Genomic DNA, 12,733 nt, shown 5'->3' on the forward strand with positions numbered 1-12,733 from the left:
TAATAATATTTATTAGGTAACTGTAACTGCTTACTCTTGAATGTGCTTACACAGTTGTCCATGAGTAAAAGATTCCTGTATTAGATCATTTGCTATTTTTTTTTCTGCTTTTCTTAGTATCTTGGCTTTTGCTGATGGTCCTTGCAAAACACAGTTTACAGTAAAGTGTATTCTTTTGAACTTAAACGGTTAATCAAGAACAAAAATATGAAATCTGAGTATATATTATCTTTGGTAGATGTTTACAATTTTAATTTGTTTACACCATTCACTCAAATACAGTATTTCTTTTTGTGTTTTTCAACGCTATGTGTCCCACTGATGCATTAATGTGTAGAGCAAAGAGGGTGGGGAAAGCTATGAGTCTTGCAACACAATTTCAGTGGATTCCTATTAGAAATTCATGCGTTACTATCTAAGACCCACATTTCTCCATTGGAGTTTTCTGGACCGCAATCCATGAGTTGGAAAGGGGAGTGACTTCCTTAATGTTTTAAGAGTCACAATCGAAGAGTGGGGGTTCGAGAAGAGTCGGTTTTCAATGCAGCAACCAAGGGCTGGGGCTCAATGGAATGGACAACTAAGATGACAGCCAGTATGCATCTAAGAGTGCTACTAGTCAGCACTTACTGAGCTTTGCTTCATCCCTGAGCTTTGCTGAACTTTCCCTTTCCATTTTACAACGTGATCATGTCTCTTTTTCTTGTCCAGGACATTGCTGTGTCTTCACTCCTCCATCCTCCCTATTGGTTGCCGGTGCTAATTGCATCTGTCAATAATTTAAGCTGCATCCATCATTTGCATAAAGCGTACTCTTAGCACAGCCAAGAGTATTTAAGTTTGCATAATTTTGATAAATATCAACAAAACATTTATCACCAGTTTTAAAAAAATGTATCCGCTTTTCTTTCACCATATTTCAATCAAATGTGTTAGGGCATTTTTTAAATTTTGGGGTAATTAATATTTCTGTTGTTGGTAAGATTAACCCCTAAATATTAATATATCACAGCGTCCTTTTTTAGCGGATACCTAAGTGAGACAACTTTGTATTATATACAAAAATAAATTAAAATAGGTCTGAAAATATGTTCTAACCTTGAGTGTTCTTCCTAATGGCTAGATAAATAAAGGGACTTTTAATTAGTAGCTAACCAATATGTCTTTTCTCATTTCCTTAAAAGCAGATCCTTGCTTCTTATTGTTTGTTATTGTCCAAAGCAGGTGTATTTTAGAGCCTGATGCATTTGCGTAGTTTCAGTGGTAACTGATATCAGCACAAGAAATGAGAATGAGCAAACCTCAGAAGTAAATGGTGCATTTCAGACACTGCAAATTTAATAGATAAAAAGAGAAAAAAGGCAGAGGTGCGGTCCAGTGCTTTCCATATATCTCTTATTGCAGAAGAGCCACTGTTGTTTAATTCGTTTTAATAGCAGGTGATGCCAATTTTTCAGGATGTGAAAATAAGCAAATAGTTGTGGTGTAATTGCATTTTAGCTGGATCTTGGCTTTGTACTTTATACCATTTTATTTGTAAGAATGTTATACCTACTTTTTATCTGTCTTGGGGGGTGGCTTCATTCTTAGATATCCACAAATAAATGCTCAGTTATTATTATTTCTCTTGTGTCACACATGCAGAACTGGAATTTGAATATTCTTTTCCTTATCTATTTGCACCTGGAAAGATTTTGTGCTTAGGCCTTGGCATTCTGGTGAAGATCAGAGGGTGACCAGTGATAAAGAAAATAAATATATTTACACAAAGAAAAAGATTGATTACATTTCTAAATTATAGAGGGAGTGCACACAGTGGCATCTTTTAATTTCACATTTCTACATTACAGGGAAATAAATGTTTGAAACAGAAAGGAGCTTTTAGGGGACTGTATTAGTAGTGTACCTGCTCCATTATTCTTCAGATTAATTTGTTATTGTTAGTAGTTTAATAAGGATACCTGTGTTCAGAAAGAATAATATTCTCTTCATAGAATTACTTTCCTCTTAAACAGTAAATTTGGAGTTACAACATGGTGAGATTGTGGCTAACAATGCTGAATCTCTTCCTTGACACTGTGATATTCCTCATTCTCCTCATTTTTATGTGTATGTATGTGTGTGTGCATGTGCATGTGTGTGTGTTTGTGTGTTTTCTGGGTGTTTTATCATAATGATGTTCAGACTAGATGGATCTGAAACTACATCAACCCTGTAGTGGATTGGGTTCTACCTTGCATCTGATGCTACACAAGTAGGCTGTGGCCTAAATGAAATTTAGTAGGTACAAAAATGCATGCATGGATAAATATAACATGATTACCAGCAGTACGTATTCAGGAGGAAAAAAAATTGTAACAACTATGAGCTCATAGAAATTGTTTTATCAGTAGACTAGCAAAATACCCTCACTTCGCAGCGGAGAAGTAGTGTGTTAAAAAAGTAATGAAAAAGAAAAAGAAACATTTTAAAAATAACATAACATGATTGTCATTGGAATTGTTTTGTCACTGTTATGAGTGTTGCTGTCATATATATATATATATATATATATATATATATATATATATATATATACATACAGTACAGGCCAAAAGTTTGGACACACCTCCTCATTCAATGTGTTTTCTTTATTTTCATGACCATTTACATTGGTAGATTCTCACTTAAGGCATCAAAACTATGAATGAACACATGTGGAGTTATGTACTTAAAAAAAAAAAAAAAGGTGAAATAACTGAAAACATGTTTTATATTCTAGTTTCTTCAAAATAGCCACCCTTTGCTCTGATTACTGCTTTGCACACTCTTGGCATTCTCTCGATGAGCTTCAACAGGTGTGCCTTATCAGGGTTATTTAGTGGAATTTCTTGCTTTATCAATGGGGTTGGGACCAGCAGTTGTGTTGTGCAGAAGTCAGGTTAGTTGGACAATCATTTATTTTTCAACAGGACAATGACCCCAAACACACCTCCAGGCTGTGTAAGGGCTATTTGACCAAGAAGGAGAGTGATGGAGTGCTGTAAATGGTCATGAAAATAAAGAAAACACATTGAATGAGGAGGTGTGTCCAAACTTTTGGCCTCTACTATATATAATATATATATATATACACTCACCTAAAGGATTATTAGGAACACCATACTAATACGGTGTTTGACCTCCTTTCGCCTTCAGAACTGCCTTAATTCTACGTGGCATTGATTCAACAAGGTGCTGAAAGCATTCTTTAGAAATGTTGTCCCATATTGATAGGATAGCATCTTGCAGTTGATGGAGATTTGTGGGATGCACATCCAGGGCACGAAGCTCCCGTTCCACCACATCCCAAAGATGCTCTATTGGGTTGAGATCTGGTGACTATGGGGGCCATTTTAGTACAGTGAACTCATTGTCATGTTCAAGAAACCAATTTGAAATGATTCGAGCTTTGTGGCATGGTGCATTATCCTGCTGGAAGTAGCCATCAGAGGATGGGTACATGGTGGTCATGAAGGGATGGACATGGTCAGAAACAATGCTCAGGTAGCCCATGGCATTTAAACGATGCCCAATTGGCACTAAGGGGCCTAAAGTGTGCCAAGAAAACATCCCCCACACCATTACACCACCACCACCAGCCTGCACAGTGGTAACAAGGCATGATGGATCCATGTTCTCATTCTGTTTATGCCAAATTCTGACTCTACCATTTGAATGTCTCAACAGAAATCGAGACTCATCAGACCAGGCAACATTTTTCCAGTCTTCAACTGTCCAATTTTGGTGAGCTTGTGCAAATTGTAGCCTCTTTTTCCTATTTGTAGTGGAGATGAGTGGTACCCGGTGGGGTCTTCTGCTGTTGTAGCCCATCCGCCTCAAGGTTGTGCGTGTTGTGGCTTTAAAAATGCTTTGCTGCATACCTCGGTTGTAACGAGTGGTTATTTCAGTCAAAGTTGCTCTTCTATCAGCTTGAATCAGTCGGCCCATTCTCCTCTGAACTCTAGCATCAACAAGGCATTTTCGCCCACAGGACTGCCGCATACTGGATGTTTTTCCCTTTTCACACCATTCTTTGTAAACCCTAGAAATGGTTGTGCGTGAAAATCCTAGTAACTAAGCAGATTGTGAAATACCCGGACCGGCCCGTCTGGCACCAACAACCATGCCACGCTCAAAATTGCTTAAATCACCTTTTTTTCCCATTCTGACATTCAGTTTGGAGTTCAGGAGATTGTCTTAACCAGGACCACACCCCTAGATGCATTGAAGCAACTGCCATGTGATTGGTTGATTAGACCTGTATTAGATCCTGTATAAATCGTTGGTTGTTACGATAAAAAATGTCAGTTAAATAAATCATATAGGAGACACACACAGTGATATTTGAGAAGTGAAATGAAGTTTATTGGATTTACAGAAAGTGTGCAATAATTGTTCAAACAAAATCAGGCAGGTGCATAAATTTGGGCACCACAGAAAAGAAATGAAATCAATATTTAGTAGATCCGACTTTTGCAGAAATTACAGCCTCTAAACACTTCCTGTAGGTTCCAAAGAGAGTCTGGATTGTATATATATATATATATATATATATATATATATATATGTATGTGTGTGTGTGTGTGTGTGTGTGTGTGTGTGTGTGTGTATATATATATATATATATATATATATATATATATATATATATATATATATATATTGTGAACGCTGGCCCGCACAGACAGACGGACAACATTTTTGCACCCAACCCACTCTTTATTTGCACTATTTACAAAGTAGTCCAAAACACGTGCACTCACAAACCCCAGTGCCTTCAGCACCGATTCCCCCAAGTCCAGGCCACACAGTCCTGTGTCTCTTTTCTCCTGGCCGCCTCCAGTCCTTCCTCAAGCTCCGTCCTTCTGCCTCCCGACTTCCACCGCTGACTGGAGGGAGGCGGCCCCTTTTATGGGGAGCCGGATGGGCTCCAGCTGCTTCCCGGCACTTAACGGTGGCCACACACCTGTGTGGCGGAAGTGCCAGCTGCGCACCCGGAAGCCGTCCGTGTCTCCCCAGTCATCTTCCCCCCGGCACTTCCTGGTGTGGCGGAAGTGGCGGCTCCTGAGACAATTAGGCACTGGGGCGCCGCCTGCCGGTGGCCACAGGTCCCTACAGGGCTGGGCTTCAAAGCCCCCTACCCGAGGCCCCCTGCATAACCAGGATGGACGCCCCCACTCGGTCTGGAGGAGGCACACGCCCTCCTCTGGTCCTCTAAGGCGTCCCGGCCGGGCTCCAGCCCCGGCCGAGGACCACACGGGATAAACCGGCATCGGGGCGCCATGGGTAGGGCTTCCATGACCTCGACCCGTGGCTCCCAACAGAACCAGGACGGACGCCCCCTCGCGGTCTGGAGGAGGCACAAGCCCTCTTCACGTCCTCCTGGGCGTCCACAATATTGTAACAAATGGTGCAGGAGACAGCAAAGAGGTTTGGGGTTCTCCGGCCCCGTATATTGTCGCGAATCCGTAGCAACAATGAAAACAAAAACAGGTCAAAATTATAAAGCATTTAAGCGTTCATAAGCGTGACGCCAACCGTGGCGTCCGCGGCCATTTTATAAGGGAGGAGCCGGAAGTGCAGGGATGCTGGGAAGGACCGTGAGGGAGGACGGGAAGGATGACGTCATCGCAAGATGGCGGAGGAAGGGCGGAAGTGCCGTACTGCGGTCAGCCTTCAGCTATGGCGGAGGGAGGTCTTTTTTCCTATGAGGAAGCAGAAGGAGAAAGTTAGTCACCCGCCATTCCCTGCCGCTAACACGTTCTAGGTGCTCGAATCCGTCCCTGCCTCCTACTGGCGTGCGTGATATATATATATATATATATATATATATATACAGTGGGTACGGAAAGTATTCAGACCACCTTCAATTTTTCACTCTTTGTTATATTACAGCCGTTTGTCAAAATCATTTAAATTAATTTTTTTCCTCATTAATGTACACACAGCACCCCATATTGACAGACAAAAAAATAATTTTTGAAATTGTTGCAGATTTATTAAAAAGAAAACTGAAATATCACATGGTCCTAAGTATTCCGACCCTTTGCTCAGTATTTAGTAGAAGGACCCTTTTGAGCTAATACAGCCATGAGTCTACTTGGGAAAGATGCAACAAGTTTTTCACACCTGGATTTAGGGGTCCTCTGCCATTCCTCCTTGCAGATCCTCTCCAGTTCTGTCAGGTTGGATGGTAAACGTTGGTGGACAGCCATTTTAGGTCTCCAGAGATGCTCAATTGGGTTTAAGTCAGGGCTCTGGCTGGGCCATTCAAGAACAGTCACAGAGTTGTTGTGAAGCCACTCCTTCATTATTTTAGCTGTGTGCTTAGGGTCATTATCGTGTTGGAAGGTAAACCTTTGGCCCAGTCTGAGGTCCTTAGCACTCTAGAGAAGGTTTTTGTCCAGGATATCCCTGTACTTGGCCGCATTCATCTTTCCCTCGATTGCAACCAGTTGTCTTGTCCCTGCAGCTGAAAAACACCCCCACAGCATGATGTTGCCACCACCATGCTTCACTGTGGGGACTGTATTGGACAAGTGATGAGCAGTGCCTGAGTTATTTGTATGGAATGTTATTTGATTTTAATAAAATCAATAAAATAAAAAAGTACACTTCAGTGGTGGAAAGCAAAGATCACTCATGGATCGTCAGTTCAATATCTGGGTGAGAAAAGAGACTAAAATGCTTAGAAAATGGAATTTCATTTTAACACAGTTGAAGTTCACACAGAACCTCTATTTTGCACTTTACATTAGAATTTTGCACTAGCTAGACATATCATCATTATTTCAGGGAGACGTATCACAAACTTTAATATACAGACCTCGAAGACTAAAAATGCAAGTGGGCAAATAAAGATCTCCTACAATTGTGAGGTGAGCTGTGTCTGCCAGCTGTTTAAAGTGACTCCAGTTGTCAGCTGTCATTGAACTAGCTTGAGGGCAATGCCAAGCTTGCACAATGATTATTGTTGTAAAAGTTTGAATCTTACATAGATGGCAAGAAGCAGAAGAATAATGAGATATGTAACATATGGCAAATGTGCTAAAGACACATTGCCCCTATTAGCTTAAAAACAGCTGATTATATTGACTAGAAAATGCAGGACATTTGAATGTTTTGATATATAATTAATTTTCCAATTGCTTGGACAATCTAAACTCTATTCATTTCAGAATAAAATGTAATTCATTCATCCCTCTTTCTTTCCTGGATTAAGCGCAACTAAGTGTGGGATAGGAATTAGGTGTGAAACAGATGCTAGACCATTACAGAGTACACTCAAATTGACAACTGCACTAACACTGGGCTACTCTATAGATGTCCTTCAGCCTAACAGCATGTTCTTGGACTGTGGGTGATATCTCTTGATGAAATATGCACTCCAAAGACTGTGCTGCTAAAAATCAAGCCAGGTTCCAAATACAGTGTGCAGGCCACTGCTACACTCTGTGCCTCCATGTTGCCTTAAGTATTAAAAACAAATGAAATTTTCAGAAAGCTTTACAATACAATCCACAAGAATAATATTAATTCATATATTAGATATTGATGGAACAAATGCAAAGAAGATTTGGTTGCTAATGATCCTATTATGGAGGTTTCTGAAAACCAAGACCACCCTTAGATGCACTATGCCAAGAAAAAGCAGCATGTCCTTCCAGCAACACTGCAAACAGTCAGAGGATCACTGTAGTATAAAACATATTGTTTTGTAGTCATCCATTAAGTCAACCCCTTGTAGTTCTGATTGCAAGTAATTATGAGAACTGGTCAGGGACCTGCAGAGTTGTATAAGAAGCTGTTTAATTTTCACCGTCTCATGTTCATTTAAAAATAATGCTTGCTTTACAATCTATAATTTCTTCTGTTTTATTAGTACAAACAGCTTTGTCATTATGGTATTCAGCACCTGTACACTTTCATGCCTTAGCCTTATAGACTACTCATTCATTAAAGCATTTTCTTAAGTAATTATTTTACCAGTGCCTATGAAAATGAAGCTGAGACATTTGTTCAAGTAATTTGTTTAAGGATAGCTTATTCTGTCTTACAAGAATGGATCTAAACCCTCGCCCTAGCTCTGAACAGCGATTGCCTATTACTCACATGTGATGGAATCCAAGAGATAACAGAAAGGCATGTAACGGCTTCATTAAGGCTGCAGCTTCACGTTTATCCCAGTGGAGAGGCTGATCTGTATTTTAAAGAGCCATGAAAGCTTGCAGGATTTACCAATCAGGTGAAGTCATACCAACACATTTTTAAATCCTCCCTTATAAATAAACAAGTAATTATATTCCTGCTGATTGTTTAAGAATTTGGAGCTAAATTGAAATTGGAGTAAGGTATTATTATAGAGCCAAGATGCCAGAGCAGCAAATTGTCCTCAATTTCACAGGCAGCCCTTTTTGAGCGAGGCCATTAGAATCCATCTACTTCATTTGTGATTGATGGCTTGATTAATGTGGACAGATGCAGTTTTTTCGCACTGTTAAAGCTTGCCACAGAAAAGGTCGGACTAATTCATGCGAAGGGAAGGTCTGTACTGTGCATTATTGATAGAACATTCATTACAAGCTAAGGAGGTCACAGCTAAAAGAAAATGTAGAACAACAAGTGCCAAAACAAATTAATATTTTTTTTTGTTTAATGATGGATTGCTTTTTTTTACTTGCTGGTAATATTTAGTAAAGAATATGAAAAAAGTATATGTTTCTAATATATTTTGTTTAAATTGGGATCATTATGATTATAGATGGGAAGGCATGGAGGCACAGTGGTTATCACTAGTGCATGGGCTTAAATCTATCGGCATATTGTTGCCTCTGTGGAGATTACATGCTCTGTCTGCCTGGGTTTCCTCTCACACTCCCAAGCACCCGCATGTTACATTAACTGGCTATTAAGTGTAAATGTGCTCATCAGTGGGCACTGTGATGAACTGTTAGCCTGTACAAGGCAGTTTCCTACCTTGTGCCCTGTGCTCCTGTGATTGGCTCCAGCCAGTCATACATTCATTCATTGCCACACCCTCCAAGTCTAGTTAAGCATAGACATAGAATAACTAGACACAGCATAATCAGCAGCATCGTACGTCAAAGTTGCCACCATATTGTGAGTGGCACGGCTGTGGAGTGAAGTAGTGGATAAAGATGCCTCATGCATGTGCTGCTTGGGATTGTACAAACCGCTGTACGCTCTAAACCAGATCCCGGGGGATTACATTTCATAGGCAAGGCTGAACAATTGTTTTGGTTATATTTAACCATTAGAAAATCTTGTTTTATAATCTTAGCAGTCAAGGTCATATTACAAAAAAATTAAACAACATTAGTAAATTAAAACAAGAGGATGATAAATCAAAAAGCAATAATTAGCAAACAAACAAAGATAACTGGTAGTAACACTGCGAAATTCACAATTGGTATGCCAGTTTGAAAAGATAAGTTTTGAGGGCAGTTTTAAAATGTGTTATTGAATTGAGCTGACAAATATGAGAGGGAAGAGAATTCCAGAGTTGAGGAGCACTGTGAGAGACGCTTGAGCTCCCATAGCACTGAGTCTGATGTGTGGTAGAGAAAGTAGAGCTGCAGATTAGGATCTGAGTGATCGAGATGAGTGTCAGTCTGTAGGAGATCAGTGAGGTTGTGATGAGCTTTAAATGTTCAGAGCAGTATTTTGTATTGTATTCTGTAGTTAACAGGGAGCCAGTGAAGTTGAGAGATAATAGGTGTAATATGTTCAGTGGATTTAGAACAGCAGGTTATTATCCTGGCAGCAGAATTTTGAATATGTTGTAAGCGATGGATACGTTTTTGTGGGATGCCAGATAGAATAGCATCACAGTAATCTATACGTGAGGTGACATGGGCATTAACCGATACTTCAGTACTGTGTTGCGTAAGAACAGGACGGAGTCTAGAAATGTTACTTATATGGGAGGAATTATTTAATAATAATAATAAATATTATTATTTAATATTTGCCATTATTGGTGTATAAATGGATATAAATAATTGCATGTACACGATTCGCCAAAATCTGTTGTATATAAACGATATTGTTTAAAAAGTTATTGTTTTTACATCAGAAAACCCAGTTTCCATGTCTACCTGTATTAGTTTAAATGGCACTTTTGCCACTCGCAATAGGGTGGACGCGCTGACGTATCATGTCGACTGGGCAACATAGTGAATGCGGCGTCTATCTATATATGTCTATGTAGTTAAGAGCCTGAACTAGACGTGGAGGGTGTGACAATGAATAGTGAAGGACAGCATGGTGATACAGTAGTTTTTGCTGCCACACACTGGGCTTCATTTCCAAACCAATCACCATCTGTGTAGTCAAATGTATGCATATTCTCCCCTTGCTTGCAAGTTTTTTTTCCCCCATATTATGTCACATAGTTGACTCGTGCAGAGACTCACATGAGAGCCAGTTTAGAATAAGTACCTGATCTTAATGGCTTAGGCAATATTAGAGAAAAAAATGGAGTGTCCAGGAAGCTCTTCAAACATATAAAAGCTGCCCTTCTCCTAAACAGAGGCACCCACTATTCATTCCCATCAACCCCTCATTACCTGTTTGAGTTTTCCATGTCCATTCATCAAGTGTTCTATCCATTTTAGACACCTCATCACCAGCTTCTGGCAGTTCAGCACCTCTCTTTACCAGAGTATGAAGAATGTGCAGCATCAGATTAGATGATTTTACTATAAAATCAGTCATTGATCTTTGGCCCAGGTATTCTCTAACTAGGTACAGCTATGATCATCCTTGTAATCGAATAAGATGTTCATCATAGAAAAATCCATGTCTAACTCAGAATTCTTTAAATACCTATCAGACAGCCTTGGTGTCACAATCCCTCGTAACCCATTAACAGCTGTGTTTGGTGTACTCCCAGATGGGCTTAAAGTGGAGAAGGACAAATTGTAATTGCCTTTACTACACTATTAGCACGTAGACTTGTCTTGCTCAACTGGAAGAATACTAGCCTACCTCTTAAGTCAGTAGGTAGCTGGTGTTATATACTATTTGAAATTGGAAAAAATCAAATTCTCACTTAGAGGATATGTTCAAAACTTTTTTAAAACCTGGCAGGATCAAATCAATAACATTTTAGAATAACCATTTATATTGGGGAAAAGGATTCTCTGATCTTTTATCTTCTCTTAAAAGTTTTAATGTTGGTTTTGGCCTTCCTCTCTTTCTCATGGGTGGTGGTTAAATTCAGTTTAGTTTTGTCAAGTTTGACTTGCTTGTATGGAATGTTATTTGCATTTAATAAATACAATACAATAGAAAAAATAGTAAAGAATTCTCTAATTAGAATTCACCATTGAGTTAAGATCAAACCAACTGTTTTTCTCCAACAAGCCCCTCAAGGTATCCTTATGTGACCAATAAAGTCTTCCAGTTCCCAATTGATAAAAATTATGTATATTCTGAATATGTGTTAGGGTTGAGATTTGCTAGGGACATTAGATTACTTTTGATAAGAACAGGCCATTTAGCCCAACAAAACTCATATTCCTGTTCACCTAATTTCTCCAAAATTACATCAAATCTAGTTTTAAAGGTCCATAAAGTTCTATTGTATACCACACTACTTCATAATTTATGTCACATGTGTCTAGTTTTCTGTGTGAGGCAAAAATTCCTAAAAATGTGTGCAACAATTACATTTAAAAGGTTTTTGTTTTGATTTTTTTCATAATTGTGTTTGTGTTTCCTGTTCCACTTTTGTGAGTGTTTTATATGTATTGGGGGTTTCATATGTAACAGAACTCATTCCTGCTTTTCATTTTCATTTCTAAAGTTTTCATTTTAGAGGTACAAAATTACTTAACATCTTTTTCTCACAATAACATTTTGTGAGTCAATGGTTTACAGTTGCTACTGTGCTACTAGGTTGGGCGCAACCACAATGGTGTAAAAGTCAGCATCATGCATTTACTAGTTAGCCAAGATTGCGGATACTATTCAAACAGATTGGGTACATTTGTTTTTACCATTTTCTGGCTATGACGTATAGTTTTTGGAGACTCTAGCCACAGTTTTGTTTGTCGTTTTGACTTTGATTTAGCGATTTTCTGGCCCATTTTTAACTATGTCTCATCTCGTGTCTCGATGCATGCTCAATAATCCAGGTAAGGAAATCCTAGAAAGTTGGTTCAGTTCATCAGGACATAGTTCTTTTCCAGGGAGATATGTTACATCACTCATCCAAGTGACTTCCTTAGTCTCCCTCATCTCCTGTTCCCTTATCCTTTAGATTAGCTTTCATCTGTGTCCCCAGGTTTTTGTTGAAGAACTCAGTTTAAAATAACAGCATTTATTCACCATGCTAATTCTCTTTATAATTTTAACCTTTTAAAATGATGCCACCTCTTAACCTTAGTAAAACCAAAAACATTGAGCTCTTTTGACCTTTCCTCATAACTCATTCTTGGAATCTGTCTTGTCACTTTCCTCTGGACCTTCACTACTGCTGCTATATCTTTTTTGTAATATGATGACCAGAACTGCACACTGTATTTCGGCAGAGGTCTCACAAGTGCATTATATGGCTAATCCTAACCTTCCTTGACATGTACTCTCTACGCCAGGCTACGTAACCTGGGGCCTCATCCATAACGCCGTGCGTAGAACTCACACTATAACATGACGTAAGCACAAAAGCCGAAATGTGCTTATACAC

The 12,733-nt window shown here is 39.2% G+C and overlaps 1 protein-coding gene across 2 annotated transcripts in view; it reads left to right on the top strand.

The window, feature by feature from the left end:
* atp10b (ATPase phospholipid transporting 10B) overlaps positions 1 to 12,733 on the top strand; it is a 356,966-nt gene that overhangs the window by 147,772 nt on the left and 196,461 nt on the right. The window lies entirely within an intron of this gene.

Source organism: Polypterus senegalus, chromosome 13 (genome assembly GCF_016835505.1).
Source record: "Polypterus senegalus isolate Bchr_013 chromosome 13, ASM1683550v1, whole genome shotgun sequence".
Lineage (NCBI taxonomy): Eukaryota > Metazoa > Chordata > Cladistia > Polypteriformes > Polypteridae > Polypterus > Polypterus senegalus.